Source organism: Hetaerina americana, unplaced genomic scaffold, assembly GCF_022747635.1.
Source record: "Hetaerina americana unplaced genomic scaffold, ioHetAmer1.1.p SCAF_1, whole genome shotgun sequence".
Taxonomy (NCBI): Eukaryota; Metazoa; Arthropoda; class Insecta; order Odonata; family Calopterygidae; genus Hetaerina; species Hetaerina americana.
The window spans coordinates 48453101-48471516 of record NW_027286069.1 but is presented as its reverse complement, the minus strand read 5'-3'; positions in this window follow the sequence as shown (position 1 = coordinate 48471516).

The window sequence follows — 18416 nt, the reverse complement described above, 5'->3', positions numbered from 1 at the left end:
CCCCTCTCCCTTACTTCCCCTGCCTTACCACCCTCCTGGCACCTGACTATATTAGTTGAAAAATTTTGTTATATTGTACCTGATGATGATGTGCAGAATCAAAACCATGGTCTTAGGACATTGAAAGTGTGTGGAAGTGTAAAGTTTCTGTTATTTTTTACCCTCATCATGAAGGAATTTCACAAAGTTAAGCCTGAAACTGTTAACTGTAGAGTGATCTACTCGCATCAAGAGAAAGCTGATTGACTTTAATGGTGGAAGTTATGATGATTAGTAGTACTTAATTGAAAAAATTAGGAAATGACACCAATTGGAGTATTCTCCAAAATAGAAATATGACATTAATATATTTCCTGGCCAGAAACTGTGGTCTAGAAGGGATTTCCACAAACCAACTTTTAATTACATGCTCCATGAAGCATGGGTAACCCATGCTACCTATTAACTGCTCAGTTATCCTTCAATTCAAAGATTGGTGGAAAATATAATTCTATTTTTCTTTAATCCCTGGCAGTACTGTTATATTGAGATGGTTGCCTTATATTCTTATATATTTGGACTACATATTTGTTCCTTGATCTTCTGTTCCTTTGTGTTTTCCCATGTATGTATGTTTTTAACATACCCATCATTTCTCAAGGTGTGTTCAAGCAATCTTTGTAGTTCTTCTCTCCCAGATAGTGCTCCTGACTGGCTTTTCCAATCTTTGCATGATTTTTTCAGTTCTCACGCCTATCTCTCCCATTAGATCTTCAGTATATACTTTTGGTGCTGGGTTTCAAAAGCTTCCATTCTTCTCTGGTGTGCTTTTCCAGTGATGCATGCTATTAATCCAAGTTCCACAAAAATGCTTTCTTGCCGGTAGAAATGCCTTCTTTGAGGATAATAGTTTACCCAAAAACATAAATGCCAGTCTTAATTTGAGTTAGCCCATGGCTAATATCAATGATATTTTCCATCCATGGTATCATACAAGATTTGTATAAAAATTATCGGGTAAAGTTTCGTAAAAATAGATTTCCAAATATTGCTACAATGCCTCAAAATTCACCCAAGTACATCCCTTGAGCATCAACACACTTTTACCAGTGGCTTTTCCATTATTCAAAGGCTCCATGGTAGCCAGATTCCGGAAGGTCCTTAAGGGTACGCATGCAAGCTTCTTTGACAGCGTTTAGAGTGCGGTCCTTTGAGGGAGGATTTCACTTTTAGGAATAGCGAATAATCTGCTGATTCCAAGTTGGGACTGTAAGGGGGTTGGGGAATCGTCGCGATACCGTTTTTCTTTTTTTATTCTTTCCCCTTTTAATCGTCCGTGAAGACCTTCGGGGAGAGTTTAACGCAGATCTTTAGCATCGCCAACGTTTCAATTATAACGGTGAGCACTGTCCCTGACAATCAATGCTATTACGATCTGAGATCACGCGCTCACTTCACCGATGGTCTGAATTCTGCACTTCACGCATACTACCTTGATCAAAAAGTTCCCGGAATAACCACCGTGTGGCGCTCCCATCGTTCCGATTTGAGTTCTGTTTTTTTTGTTAAATTGGTACATCTGTTGTTGATATTCCCTTTAAATCTTAGTGTCATAACTTGACATTTGCAAAAGTTACGTAGCCAAGAGTACATCTATCTCTGTGTGTGTTGGCGATTTTTTACAATTGCAGAAATGGATTTAAATTTGCAACAACGAACTTGTATTAAATTTTGCGTAAAAAACGGATTTAGTGGCGCACGGACGTTGGAAATGTTGGAAAAGTGTTTCGGCAACGATTCTCTAAAAAAAACGGTCGTTTACCAGTGGCACGAGCGGTTCAGAAGTGGTCGTGAGTCAATCGAAGATGATGAACGCAGTGGCAGACCATCGACATCGAAAGTCGGTGAAAAAATTGATAAAGTAAAAGAAATGTTGGTCAATAACCGCAAATTAACCATCAGAGAAATAGCGGAGGACTTGAACATTGCCTATGGATCCGCCCAAGACATTGTGGTTAATGATTTGGGTTTCCGTCGTGTAGCAGCAAAGTTGGTGCCAAAAGACCTCAATTTCATGCAAAAAAGAGACCGTGTTGACGTCGCAAAAGACATGATTTGCGAGGCTGAATCCGATCCCACATTCATCAAAAGGATCATTACTGGAGACGAGACGTGGGTTTATGAGTACGACACGCAATCCAGACATCAGGCAAGTGAATGGCGTTCACCAAATGAGCCGAGACCAAAAAAACCACGTCGTTTTCAGTCAAAAAAGAAGGCAATGCTGACGGTTTTCATGGATTACAACGGTGTAGTGCATCATGAATTTTTGCCAGAAGGCCAGACAGTAAACAAAGAGTATTATTTGGGCGTTATGAGACGTTTGCGTGAAGCAATTCGCCGAAAGAGACCAGATATGTGGGCAGAAAACTCGTGGATTTTGCACCATGATAACGCACCGTCGCACAGTGCTATCATTATTCGTAATTTTTTGACGAAAAATGCAACAAATACCATCCAACAGCCACCGAATTCACCTGATTTGGCTCCCTGTGACTTCTTTCTGTTCAATCGAGTTACAAAACCATTACGGGGAACGCGTTTTAGCAGCCGAGAGGAAGTAATGGAAAAATCGCAGGAAGTACTGATGGACATACCGAAAACCGAATATAAAAAATGTTTCGAGGATTGGATCAAGCGCTGGCATAAGTGTGTTGCAGTCGATGGGGATTACTTTGAAGGGGACAATATAGATTTAGATGAATAAACTTGTATTTTTAATTGTCTGATTAAATTCCGGGAACTTTTTGATCAAGGTAGTACGTTGCCGTCGGTTCTTGGCATCGACGGCCGTCCAGCGTGGTGCTCGCCCTCCTCACTCTCTCGGCTATCTTTGAAGAGCTTATGCAACGTAAGAACTACAGTTTGTGACATGCTTTCATCCTTGAACACTTGGCGAATCATGTCAAACATCTCCGTACCCGATTTCCTCATTCCAACATAAAATTTGATGGAGTACCGTTTTTCAATCGTTCGCCACATTTTGCGCTTGCACCGAGTCACTCGATAGGGTGACGCGCGTGATGCGCGTTGAATGTCACCACCCAGCCTGCGCACTGCGACGTACAGTCACGTCAGGAAAAAATTCTTTCCGATGCTTTTTATACAAACCTTATAATTTTAGGTAAGTGGATTCCACGTGTTCTAATCTCCCCTCCCCCCTTCTTAACCCAAAAGGTCTTTCCTCCCTACGTTTCGGAGCTGCCTAGCATCTAAGAAACGACATCATAGATTAAATACGAAGGCTACGACGCTTGGTGTTTTCAACGTTTTGTGAGGAAAATTGCCAGAGGTAGAATGACTTTCGCAATTCCATTTCTAATGGCATACCTCGCTCCGTCGGTCATCAGCAAAGATGTGCTTTCTTTCGTCATTCGGTGATTGAGTGTTGTTTGCCTTTCTGATAAATTTGGCAAATAGTTAAGAATGTCAAGCTCTTGTGAAATCCTGCGATAATGTACAGTCGTTTTCCAAATCAGTGACTCTCCCGCAACGTTGCTTTGGAATGTTTCACACAAAACAGATTAATCAAAACACAAGGGGATATAATACTATTCCATTATCTCCTTACGGCCTTCCTTTGACGTTTCAAAACGGCAAACTGCCTCTGGTTAGGGTATTATCAGTGTATTTCCCATGGTTTCAATTCACACTTCTGGATAGGGGAGTATCAAAATGTTACAAAATTTTGAGATTCAAATGCCATTGGTTAAGTGGCTGAATGTTTAAGCGCTTTGACGGCGCAAAGAAAACAAATGTCACCGTGAGGAATTGAAAATTATACAGCTTGGAAGAAGCTTACGGTGGCTGACCATAGTTATCTGAATCCATAGCCAATTAGATACAATAGTCAAAACAGCCCTCTAACCAGTGGGCTACTATGTCCCTTGAATTTTCATTTATGCCGTTAATCACAGGCTTACATCAATGCGTTTAGGCATTATTTCTTAAACTGAATTATTCGAGGGTTTTTCATCGAAAAAAATTCCTAATTTTCGGGAAGCCTCACAACCTTGCCAGGTAGAGACAATGGAATGTGGAATCTTACCATTGATCAATGGAATAACCGCAGAAATTGTTTAAAAATACTTAATATGTGAATGAAATGACGGTGACAACTTACGAAAACCGCCTTTCTGAGTTTTAGACATTTTTTAAATTACCGCAACTGCAGCAAGGGACCAAAAAACGTTGCGAAACCACTTACTAGTATTATTAAGGAAGTCTGACGTTACGTAAGTTTTCGACGTACACAGACTAACCACCGGATATTTCTTAGTATCATTTAACCCGTCAAACACTGACACCCCCACGCTAAAATAAACTCTTCTTTCATTCCGCATACTTTCTATCTCCCTTCATTTCGTTCAAAATTCCGGTTCTCTTCATCCCCTTACCTTGCTTGCCAAACATTCTCATTTCTGTAGAAATTCTTCAGCATTTCATTCCCAATCAAAAGGCTCTGTGACTACTTCTCCTGCTTCCATTTCGTACGTACTTCAAAAGATATCCTCCCATACCACACGTCATGCTTGAGGCATCACTTTCTAAATTCCTCGTTTGCCTTCCTTTTCGTCCATTGCACTTTTTCCAACTTCTTCTCCCCGCCGTAATTTTATTATAAGTCTCGTAGCTACGCTTATTGTTCTCGCTTCAACAACCTACGTCCAAACTCTTCCCATATCAAAATGTTCATTCATCTCTTAAAATCCCTCTCAAGCTCCCTGTCATAAATTCCCTCCTCTTTAGAAGTCTCCTTGACTTACTCAATACATTCTTCTAATGCTCTTACTACTATGGTGTTTTTCTTCTCAAGAACTTTCTGAATACTACCTTGATCAAAAAGTTCCCGGAATAACCACCGTGTGGCGCTCCCATCGTTCCGATTTGAGTTCTGTTTTTTTTTTGTTAAATTGGTACATCAGTTGTTGATATTCCCTTTAAATCTTAGTGTCATAACTTGACATTTGCAAAAGTTACGTAGCCAAGAGTACATCTATCTCTGTGTGTGTTGGCGATTTTTTACAATTGCAGAAATGGATTTAAATTTGCAACAACGAACTTGTATTAAATTTTGCGTAAAAAACGGATTTAGTGGCGCACGGACGTTGGAAATGTTGGAAAAGTGTTTCGGCAACGATTCTCTAAAAAAAACGGTCGTTTACCAGTGGCACGAGCGGTTCAGAAGTGGTCGTGAGTCAATCGAAGATGATGAACGCAGTGGCAGACCATCGACATCGAAAGTCGGTGAAAAAATTGATAAAGTAAAAGAAATGTTGGTCAATAACCGCAAATTAACCATCAGAGAAATAGCGGAGGACTTGAACATTGCCTATGGATCCGCCCAAGACATTGTGGTTAATGATTTGGGTTTCCGTCGTGTAGCAGCAAAGTTGGTGCCAAAAGACCTCAATTTCATGCAAAAAAGAGACCGTGTTGACGTCGCAAAAGACATGATTTGCGAGGCTGAATCCGATCCCACATTCATCAAAAGGATCATTACTGGAGACGAGACGTGGGTTTATGAGTACGACACGCAATCCAGACATCAGGCAAGTGAATGGCGTTCACCAAATGAGCCGAGACCAAAAAAACCACGTCGTTTTCAGTCAAAAAAGAAGGCAATGCTGACGGTTTTCATGGATTACAACGGTGTAGTGCATCATGAATTTTTGCCAGAAGGCCAGACAGTAAACAAAGAGTATTATTTGGGCGTTATGAGACGTTTGCGTGAAGCAATTCGCCGAAAGAGACCAGATATGTGGGCAGAAAACTCGTGGATTTTGCACCATGATAACGCACCGTCGCACAGTGCTATCATTATTCGTAATTTTTTGACGAAAAATGCAACAAATACCATCCAACAGCCACCGAATTCACCTGATTTGGCTCCCTGTGACTTCTTTCTGTTCAATCGAGTTACAAAACCATTACGGGGAACGCGTTTTAGCAGCCGAGAGGAAGTAATGGAAAAATCGCAGGAAGCACTGATGGACATACCGAAAACCGAATATAAAAAATGTTTCGAGGATTGGATCAAGCGCTGGCATAAGTGTGTTGCAGTCGATGGGGATTACTTTGAAGGGGACAATATAGATTTAGATGAATAAACTTGTATTTTTAATTTTCTGAATGAATTCCGGGAAATTTTTGATCAAGGTAGTAGGTGATCTTTTAACTTAGCCTTCCTTCTTCTCTTCTTCTTTCTTTTTTAGAGTAAAAACCTCTAGAGAATCCTTTCTCAATACCTTCAATTAAGTATATTAGAATGGTTGAAGAATGTACAGTAGATCACGCTTTATGTAATGCATTGATTCCCTACGAATGTATTAGTCACCGATGAATAACCATGTGTGTCGTGAATGACATATTGCACTTGTTACATACAAGTTACCGTATCAGTGAACAATGCTGTTAGTAATAGGAAAGGATAGCGTGCAAAGGGAAAGCTTCTCGCGTCGATCAACACCCTTACCTGCTGGGCTTTCTTACCTGCTGAAATATTGCCGTGGATATTTTAGGGTTGAGAAAATAATACCATCCATACCCAAATATTCTGAAATTCGACTGTAATAATCACGCCTGCTTCATCACTTTAAATTTTTTCCAGCCACTTCCGTGTATACTTTTTCGGTGTTTATATTTTTTCGGGCGTACTTGCTTGACCCTGTTTTTTTCTCGAGGCTACAAGTCCCTATTTACAATTTGAAAGTCGTTTTATTTGAAACATTCAGAGCTGGCATTATTCATTGGACGTAAACATTTCATATGAATATCACGTGAATACAATAATAAAAAAATTAGTGCACTTTATATTTATCTATTTATTGAAGACTTAAATTTACTGAATTGATATTTCCGCCGACGTTCTGGCTGTTTTCATTTTGGAAAATGTATGTGAAATATGTGGAAACATTCCTCTTCAACGCTGCAGAATTATGTCGGTGATTTAAAATGCAACGGACTAGGTTTTTGGTCATAGTTTCACCTCTACCGCTACCTCTCCCATCAAATCCGGCTCATCTCGCTGAAATGCTCGCTTTCCTCTCTCCCCGTTCAAGACAACTTACGCAGCGCCGTGTGTGCGTACATCGAAAGAAGCATTCACTCCTTGCTCAATTCAGTCGGGTTTACCTTGGTCGGAGTCGGAGGGTGGTGAGAGACGGACTTCTATCGTGAAGCGGGGAGTGGCTGTTTAATAGCACTTGTAAGTATAAAAATAACTTTCAACTTAACTAGAGAAACCAGTTTAGCGTCAATTAATGCGCATTTTGGTGAGGGCAAAGAAAATGTAAAATGTACGTATGTATATGGCGTCATTATACTATTATTCACTTTTGTTTTACTTATTTTGGTATTTTCTCTTGGGGTGTTGTTTCGTCGAGTAAGAGCGTATATAGCTATAATAGCGTGCCGTTGTCGAAGGGATGAATTCAAAGACGAGCGTAAAAGATTTATGTGATTAGGTAGTTGCATAATTCCTTTAATGAGACTATTCATTGATTCATTGACAAAAACTGTTTTGTGCCGCGATCGTGGATAGGAAATGAATGGGCGTGTTTTTAAATGGCATCAAAAACCAGGCAGGAGGGGATCAGGAAATACATTAAAGACATAATTTTGTTCGGTTTTTCAGTATCGTCACAAAATATTTTCACGTCGTGGAAATTTGTTTCCTAATTTTGTCTTTTATTGTGTAAATTTAAATGCTATTTGTCTAGGGACAATGCCTAAAAAAATTAGTCGATCTCAATTAACTTCTAGATTGGTGAAAACGTTCAAATTGTTTTCGCGGAGGACTCGAGGAATAAAAAGCACTAGTAAGGAAATGTTTTATCTGTAGTGTCAAAATATCTGTACCGGTCACAAATGGTGTAAATACAGAGTAAATGACATCCGGTTGGATGTCATTTACACTGTATTTACATTGCATCGCTTTTTTTAAATTAGTAATAGTGTTTGAGTGTAAGACCGTAGGGGCTACATTAACCCGTACTTAGGCCCAAAGAGGCAATTTAAGACCCCATTGGAAACTAGCCACTGGATCCGAAAAAACAAGGAGTCGTAGTTGATAGTTGGGAGGGGTAGGCAGGAGGTAGGTCAAAAGAGTTCCTACAGTTTGGGCATTGCGTGTTAGATGGATAAATGGGAAGAGGTGAATCAGGCAAAGAAAAATATTGGGACCACTTTGACATATAGTAGAGGTGGGTATAACGGAAGGGAAAAATTTAGCGGAAGTGCTAACTGCCCTCGATCCCCAATAATCACATGGTATCATTCCAATTGAGTCGCCAGTAGTGCAGGCAAGCAAGAATATGCCGTAGTCTTATTTTGATTTAAACGTGTGGGAGGGTGCCCACACATGAGCAATCGGGAGTTTTCGTTATCACGGCCATGACGTGAGACGATTCAATTTTCCCATCTTAGAAATGTTTGCTGCCCAATGTAGGGCGTGTGATTCCTGTCTAGTTTCGTCAAACGGGAAAGATTTTTGACCAGCGATTTCTTTGATGCAAGTCCGCATGCCCACTGAAATTCCAGAACACCTCATTTGACTGGGTGTGTTTCACCAATGGTCGAATCTATCCATCGTTATCCATCGCATCGACTCAGGCTTGAAGACTTGGCCATTGAATTACAGACGCGTTTTCTCCCGGGCCAATCCTTCCGGCTAGGAAATGTTGCCAGATAAATGAGGAAGCGTGTTCCAGCGATCAGTTCCGGCTGTTCGTTCCCGAGAAGTAAACTTAATATTTATTGCGCAGCAATGGCATTCTCGATGCTTTGGCTGTCGTTCCATTGAAAGTCACTATGGTTGACGGGTTGAAACTGAGTCAGATGCTAGTTGAACAACGAGCGGTTGCCTTCTTAATTTAATAGATGAGTGACTCTGTTCTCCTTCCTCTTTTTCCGGACAACCTCACAATTTTTTGCTACTTTCCACATGAAAAGCGGCAGGATAAAATGTAATGTACACAGACCATTCTAAACCACATTTGCTGCGAAGAATTTCTTAAGAGGGACTAACTTTAATCATCGGAAGGCTCCGTTCGGGAAAACTACGGAGATTTGTGAATTGGCATTTACCTGCGTGTGAGGGATTAGTCGTCGAATGGTCTTTTGGCCGTAGATAAAAAGGTGGATTGAATTATTATCGACATGATCTCAGATTTCACTAGGAATCCTTTCGATTCTTACATCGAGAAAAACAATCCGAGGTAGCTAATCTCTCAAGAGATCACACGTTGGAGTGCCGACACCAACCACACTCTTTCGGTCCGCGCATTATGATAAGGTGCGTCAACTCGTGCCTTCAGCTGAACCTCGAGTGTCTGATGCATACACAAATCACGCGCGTCGGCTACCATGGAGGGCAAAGGGCGATTCCAATGGGAGTTGACCCCCACCTCCCCCCCCTCCTCACCAAGAACATTTTCTGGACCAAGGAAATGGCCTTGGCGAGTAACCCTAGGACATTACGGTCATTTCCGCCATTTGGGATGGATGGAATAGGAAGAGTGGAGAGAAACCCGGCGTCGGCATTAGCCTACTCTTATCCAAAGGCGCCAAGGAGTCCGCAGTTTAACGTCCCCTCCGACGGACGTCGTACTCACTCAAAGTGCTCTCCACAAAGAACCCCAAGTAGGGATCGGGATACCGCTGAAAAATATCTGCCGCCCCCGGGATCATACTCGGACCCTCTCGGTGAGAAGCCTGTACGTTAGCCACCGATCCATTCCGATTCCCCCCTTACATCGAATGTACAGCAAAAATAGGCTTACAAAAATCAGCACACAAAAAAACAGTATGGTGACAACGCACGCGTTCGACAGAAGAAATACAACACTTAGAAGATAATTCTGGTAATATTAGTGAAAGTGTGCCTGGAGGTGAATTAGCAGATCGAATGAGGAGCGAGTGGAAGAAGGTGAGTTGAATAATATTTGGAGTCAGTAAGAAAAATATGGCTGTGGGAGTGAAAGACGAAACTCACGTGGGAGCAGGAGATCATTCCTGTTGGTGGTGTGCGCAGGGATGTGCAGAGAGTAATCAGGAAGGATATCGTTTGGTTCACCCTAGTGGACAGAATGGAATAATTTCCTCTTGAATTATTCAAATTTTTCCAGAGTTGAATCTAAGTGTGCATACTATTTCACCGCGGATGGAGAAGCGTGGACGAAATACGTCAACTGAGTTAGGTAGCAGAGACGACAAAGTTGAGGGCGTTCTGGTAACTTTGAGATGGTGGGACAAACAGTTGACCAAATTGGCGAGCGGTATTAGAGCGAGGGGTGCGCAGCTGGTGAAAGGTATCTAGGATATTGGGGAAGGTAATTTTAGTGGATCTGTTAAAATCGTCAACCACGGCTTTAGACTTAATTTCATTAAGATTCAGAGCGGAAATGAGTTCATTGTCAAAGGTAATACAAAGATCCTTTATGTGAAGTGATGACTGGAATAGTATTGTTAGGTAATTGCTAGACAAGGGGGACCAGTATGTAGACTGCAGGTCTACTGGACGTTGGCTATTTGTACGAAGTAGACTAACGCTGACCTCAAGTTTGCCTACAACCTCCCTCCGCATCCTTCAATCTTGTCCACTCCAAAAATCACCCATCACCACCTAAGAAACTACAATAATCATTGCTAAGATTGGTTTGATCGAAGGTAGAGCTCACCTTGTACTCGGCTCTTGACACTGTTTGAAATTCATGCATCAAGGCATGGAAGTGGTTTTTAGGGGAGATGTGACACCGGCTGTGATTTTCCAGAAAGATCTGGTACCTAAAAAATCACATATTTTGGGTGAACCTGGGAAGTCAAGAGGTATATGATTTTTATCCCAATATCTTCTGCTCTGTAGCCAAGCGCTTTACCATATGAACTGCTTCGCAACCTCTTTACCTAATGACACAAGTGACCTGGCCTGTCAGTCTCATCTCATAATTTAAATTCTTCTCAATCCGAGAAGTGTATAAATCTCTCCTTAAAATTTTTTCAAGTAAAATCACCTTTAAATATAATCGTGTTTACGCTCTTTGGATTTAGCCACAGTGCCTGGTTGGAATAATAAATTAAGTAAATACAAATTATAGTTTAAGCAATTCCATGAAATCGGTATGATATTGTACAAGTTACTCACTCGGAGGGACTTTAACTCAAGAAGGTCTGGCATAGCTCAACAAAATTCTGTTACTTAAGTAGGAAGAAAACCGTATAGATGTAGGGAGAATATTTGTAGTAATATGATTTCATTTTGACGACATCATCAGCCTGCACCACCTTTATAGTCCAGTGGATAGTGTGCCTGCAGTTTAAAATGTAGTGTCGTGGGATCCAAAACAGACTCAGATAGCTTTATTGGCGTCGAGTTCATGATGTTACGTAGTATACGTATGAAATCAGCAATATTAGTTCCTGATAAACCCGAGTATTACCGTATTATTTGGTGCACGTAAAACTTTTGACGTCTTCCACTAAGGTCATTCGCCAGCCCCGATGGCGGCGGGGTAACGTCCTAGCCTGACAACCCGAAGGTCGCGGGTTCGATTGCCGCCTAGATGGATTTTCCTTCTCCTAGGGATTGGGTGTATCTAATCGTCTTCAGTCTCAATCTCGCCCAATTAAGTCGATAAAAAATGATAATAAAGCCCCATAATAACGGGTTCCCCTTCCGTTCACCACGTTCATACGTTTTATCTAACTTAAGAGACCTGATGTACACCTCTACTGAGTTAAAGCAATCGAACGGCGTGGAAAATTGCAAACATTCCGTGAGAGCGAAATTTTAGAAATATAGGATTACCGTAGTCTTGTATGTTCCCATGTTGGATATGATTACTCAGTAATGATACACCAAAGTATTAAATTTATTCGCCCATAACGTTATTCAACTCTCTCTAGTTTAAGAATATTGTCTTGCATTTTTTACTTCTCCTGTCGACGGTTCAAGCTATACTTGTCGTTCGACCTTGGACATTTCTCTAGCGTCCGTTCGAATGAAATTAGTAGCATTAATTCAATTCCTCCCGGTGGTTACAGTTTTCTCTCGCAGGGCCGAATCAGAAAAGGAGATCGGAACGCCAGAGTTGCATAAAATTTTCTATTAGAGCCACCGCAAAGCCCCTTTTTACCTTTCCCTGTAACCCATTGAAATCCCAAAAGTTGTGTCCATGTTCTTAATATTGAGTAAAATTGTTTTTTACGGCATTGTGGTTTACCGTGGTCTGCATTTTTTGTCAATTTCCCAGTTTCCAGAAGTATTCATCATCTCAAAAGTTTTCAGCTTAATAGTTTCCCGGGAACTTCTCTTTCGGCAATCTCTCTGCATGTTAAAAATCTGTTTAATAAAAATGCGCCTTTGTAGAGTGCGTCTTTCCACATCATATGTAGATGTAGCTGTTGGCAATATGGACCTGAGTGCGTCTACGGCAGATTACTCTGTTACTATCACCCCCATTTTATTTTTAACCCGCAGCAGTTTTAAGAAATTCATGCTAAAAGCCGTTCTGTTTGAAAATCAAATATTTTCATTTGAGAAGATTTATTTAATTGCATGACAGCGAACCAGTCAACTATTCATACTTATGCATAGTGTTATCAGTAATTTCATTAAATTTCGATAATAGTACGAGTAGTATAATAATAGTATATCGTACATCCACGTGATTTGGGGAAACCATAGGCGGCACAGGCAAATGAATTGGCCTCCCCACCCTGGTGTGTGAAATTTTGGAGTCAACAATGGATGTTGTGACCAAATACCGTGCATAAAATGTCACAGGCACTCGTAATCGTGCGCAAAGCACCACAGTTCACGAAGTTAAAGCCAACTTGAAGAACTTTGGGTGTTTTACCTTTGACAAATTCAAAGAAACTATGGGAGATACCGCGACAGTTAACTTTAACGGAGTGATCCACTAAATGTGCATTACAATGCAAAAATATCAGAGCGTAAACACGCAGAAATCACGACCTGTGAAATCATATCCGTGTGGAGTGCATGGCCCCTCAAATATAAACTGCGCTAAGCAGGGTGTTTGTGCTTTAGTGTTGCCAAGCAACCTTTGTACTGTATGAAAGAGATTCCTTCCGCGAAATAGGTGCCGCGTTACATTGAAAATGGGAGTGGAGTTTGGAGAGACCACTAAAAGTATAGGGATTATTGCATTTCTTTTAAATATGGGGATTAAACTGGCTAGAGTACTTAACATCTCAAAAACGGTTCATTGGATTTTGATGGCAGATTGTGGATTTGATTTTGATGATCAGCCAAAAGCTCTTTTTCTCATATGTTACGTGAAGCCATAGGCAGATATATGGTAAAATAAGCTATGGTAAACTCTAACATATTAATAAAGAGATTCAAAAGCAATACACTCAATAATTTAAAGTTGGTTTATGATAGTCATTGCATAACATACGTAGTATCGGGAGACTCAACCATGAGTCTTTATTTCTCAAAAAAACGAATAATCGATATTTAATGATAGATAACGGACTTGATCTTGTGGTCAGCTTAAAGCTTGTTGTATTAAAAACAACGTAATACTAAAGGAGCATTTTAAAAGTAGAAGCTTTTGGAGTATAAAAATTATTACTCATAAATCATTCAACACCAAAGATCCACTATAATATAAAAAAATCGCTCAAAATAACAACTGTAAAAATTAATTAATTAATTGTAAATAATTAATTAAATTAATATCAACTAGCTAAAATATGGTATTGGGTTGAATGAATAAGTGGGCCAAGTTCTTAGTGATACAGGTTTCTAGGGACCTGATATGAACAAGTGGCCCCAACTTCTGAATTTTATAATGGAGAGAATTGTTTAAAATTTTGCTCAAATGAGGAACTAAATGCTTTTGCGATGGAAACTCAGTTGACAAACATTGATTTCAAAATAGCCAAACGTTTCCAAGCCCCTTTTCCGTGTAAACCGTTGTATCCTGAATGATAACACATTACAGCTTTTCTTCGTTGATGATTTCTTCTTCTTGCACACAAGTCGGCTACTCCTCATCACCAAATTACAATCATTATCGATAGCTGCCCTCGAGAATATCGTATTTTTTAACTTGAATTATTAATCTCTTTTTCATCAATTTAGAGCAAATTACAGATCGTTAACTATCCCCTTGGAACTCCTCGATTGGAAGTTTCTCGACTGTGATTTTAAATCAATTTACATGCCACTAAAAGTTCTTATTGATTCATAAGTAAAATCAACCTTTCATGTTTCTCATTTTCCTAAACATAATTTCATGTTCCTCCTCCTTATTTACGTACAATTTGTGTGATTAATCTGTAAGTTTAATATTGTAAATGTACGACGAGGGGTTAGGTGGTAGAAGAGACTCTATAGTTTCAACGTTGCTCCAAAAAAATATGACTATTTAACTATCTATCTATCCCAAATAATCGCTAATAGGTGCACGGGGACTACCAGGATTTCCTTTTCTCACGACTCTAATTAATAACCACACAAGGGGAGCTCTACCTTCACTTATCGAACCAACCCTCGGGTTGGTTACTGTGCTGGTAGTAGAGTATCTAATGCGATAATACTGTTTGCGGAGTCATGCATGCACCATTTAGTTTAATTCAGCGAGCATTGTACGTATATTGTTTTCAGACATTGTGAGATGGCCAGTTTTTACAATGATTTGCATGTATTTTTCATGGCCAATTCCATATGATTCCCTATGGATTTTACAATTAACGCTCCTTATAACATGTTAGGGAAACATCAATTTGTATACTAGTGAATAACAGTATTTTTGGAAGGGTTAAGCGGTGGGAAGCGGGTGGGTTAGTTTGATTAAAAGTGAGGTTGAAAAGTCATTGCGTTTTGGGAAGATTAGCACCCCTAAAGAAGTACAGTTTAATTCATAGCTGATCTGTTTCATCCTCAGTTTTGACGCTTGATATAAAAAACAACCGCTCTTTAACAATACCATTATTTATTACAAAAAAGTCTTGATACATTCCCACTTGATTATATTTTAAACGAAATTTTTTCGTGTTATTGAAAGTATTCAAATTGAGATCGTTTCGCCACTCCGGCAAGTCCACTGGTTAACGCGCTCGCAACTTACTTCAAAGTTTGTGGGATCAATTCCATTTCGAATATGGAGGCTGTGCCGACCTTAGATAGTTTCTGGAATGGTGTAATGCTAACTCGGCAATCTCTGTCTATTGCCTCTTTGTCGTTGTTTATTTTGCACCCGGTTTAAAATGATGTTTTGTAGGGTTTTATTCTGTTAGTTACTTTGCTACCTGAAGTCACCTTGAACATCTAAATAGGATCTTTACCATAAAGCATTACTATTATTTATGATTTATATAAAAAATTCAAAGTACCCAAGTCTCGTTAGTTAGGCCTCCGTAGACGATGCCTTAATTTGTGGAGAAACTTTAATTTTGCACGGAAGCATAGGTCACATGCAGAATTTCAATTTTTTTAACGCTTGAAAGGTAGTCTGAATTTGAAAAAAATCTCGGCTTGTGATTTCAGACAAAGTAATATTATTTGGCAAGGTTTTTATATATGGTGTTGGAATCGCCTCCATAAAAGATATTACGCGCAGACGTGGATTAATAACAGTGATCGGTTCTTGAATTATAGAAACGATGGCATGATTCCAGCAATCACCTATTCGCTGAAAACGTTTTCTACGGTTATTGATTGTTAATTTTCTTCCCAATGACGTCAATGAATGGCTAGCAATGATGGAAATGCGGAGAGCACGTTTACTATTTTTCCCCCTGAGACATCTGAATGCGCTCATTAAATATTTACACGTGACGTAAATGGTCAACTTTTCGACTCTAGTCTATGGAATATTTATTTTTCGTATGAAATACTGGATCGTAACTTTTGGCTTTCCGAACATGCTCAATCAAACTTTAAATCGAATGCAAATTAAAATTTTATTCGCGCATAGCGCCTAGTCTTCGTTAGTTAAAAACTATTAAAATATTTATGAATAATGATTGATTGTTATTATTATTTTAATAATAGCTTATTTACTTCATGTATATTCATACCCTGCGAGTACCATCGCCCTTATTTTTCACCGTTTGTCAAGCTTTAAATAACAGGAATAACGAGTAGTTAAGAAAAAAACTTTTGGCATTCTACTTAATACATAAAGGGTACGTTCCGAAATTAGTGAAATTATTTTTTTTAAATTTATTAAACAGATTTGCAAAAACACTTAAAATTCTTCAAAGCACTGTCCTTGGGCCTCTACAGATTTTTTCCAGCGACTCTGCCTAGACCGGTACGCGCCCTGGAAGGCGTCTTCGGGGGCCTCTCGCACGGTCTTCGTCACGGCTGATTGGATCTCTTCTATGGACGAAAAACGGGTTCCTTTCAGGGCTGCCTCAATCCGAGGGAACAAACAGAAATCTGCTTGGGCGACCTCAAGACTATAGGGGGGGGGGGGCAGTGTTGGCACCTGGTGTTTGCCCAGGAACTCGCGGGCTCGTAGCGCGTTGTGGCAAGGCGTGTTGTCGTGATGGAGTTTCCAGGTAGCGGAGATGTCTTTCTCGTCCTGATGCCCTTTTTCGGAGTCTTTCCAGCACATCCACGTAGTAGGCAGCGTTAACTGTCTATCCTTGAGAAATAAACTCCTATGGACCACTCCTTTACTGTCGAAAAAGACAATGAGCATTGTTTTCACTTTTGATTTGCTCATTCTTGCCTTTTTGGACTTTGGGGATTGGTCGGTGTGCCACTCAGAGCTTTGGCGTTTTGTTTCTGGGTCGTGTTAAAAAACTCAGGTTTCATCACCAGTGATCACGTTGTCCAAATAAAAAAAAAACTATAAACGCAGTAATCAACCCGAAGGTCGGTTTGGTAGGAGATGGTAGAGTTCACCCTGCACTAAGCCCGACGGCGTGTGAAATGCACACATCAGGGTAGGGGGGACAGTTCCTTTCCCTGCGCCGGTAATGGTTTCCCAGGAAGATCTGGTACCCGAAAAATCACATAGCTTAGGTGGAGCTGAGGGTGCCCAAATAGTCAGAATTAGAGGGGATCCAACCCGGGCCCCTCCGGTCAGCAGTCCAACGCTCTACCCCCTGGACTACCACGACCCACTACCAAATAATCAGGTTCATTTTAATACGTTGCAAAAGTTCACTTGAAAGTTCCACTCGGTTGGTCTTTCGTTACACGATCGGCGCGCAGAGGTTTGCAATGACTGACATATGCCGCTTGCACAGCTTGGAGAGCACTGAGACCGGTTTCGTGGTAAAACTTAGCTTCCCCCCCCCCGCCCCACCTACTCCAAGTAGTTTGATCCCACTCCATTCAATTGGAGCGGCGTAGGAGATTTAATTGCATTACTTTCCGAACGCACCCTCTATATCATATCACCCTGTGAAATCCGTTTTTATATCCCTGATGAGTGAACGACACAACATTTTGAAAACTTTACGTTTAATGTCTCAGTATATTAATTCTAGCAATATGTTCTGGATGATTCACAGTGTGACATCTTAATTTACAGTTAATTATGCGTTACGTTAAGAGAGTAGCTGCATTCGCAGATCCTTTTAATTCTCATTTCTCCACTCTCCTCTCGTCGGCCATCTGTTGACATAATTAAGTATAGGCACCACGGGCATTTTAAGCGAAAAACTATTTTTAGCGTGTTGGTATGATCATCAGGTGAGGCTTGAACATCGATCCGTATGTTTCCTGTATCGTCCGTAAAGAGTGGAGGTGGAAACGATGGGGGGAAAGAGAAAGTTCTCGAAAGATGGAGCAGTACGTGAGATATTAATATTCATTGATTACATTGATCACATTAAATATTTCACTCAATGTAAGTTCCACTCAATCATTGATGTAACCGCTCACCCCGTTAGCCAGATTCGTCCACAACCCCCTCAATAATGATTAAAAGGTTTTACTTTTTTCTTTAATGAAATAATTACCCTTATCTGAATACACTTAAATCGTGGAAGTCACTCGATTCGCAAAGTTCTTCGATGTCTCCAAGTTTGCATTGGACCCAGCAGTATACTTCTCTTTCTTTCAAATTTCGCCCTCTTTGGAGTAGTCAATTACACCTGATCTGAGCAAACCTATTTTCGGACTAGGCTCATTAACAACAGTCTTGGTCAAAATTCACGCAACCATCTCTTGTGATAACGACGATACAACGATGTCATGTGATTGGGTCAAATGATAGAATAATTGGTTTTCTTTATATTTTCGATTGATTTTGACGAAAATAAGCCTGAGAGGAGGATAGCTCTTTCTATTTCGAAGAATGCGTCAACCTTGAACTCGGGGAACTGGAATCATCGACCTATTTACAGAAACACGAGAAATGTTAAGCGTCAAGGCAAAGCCGCTA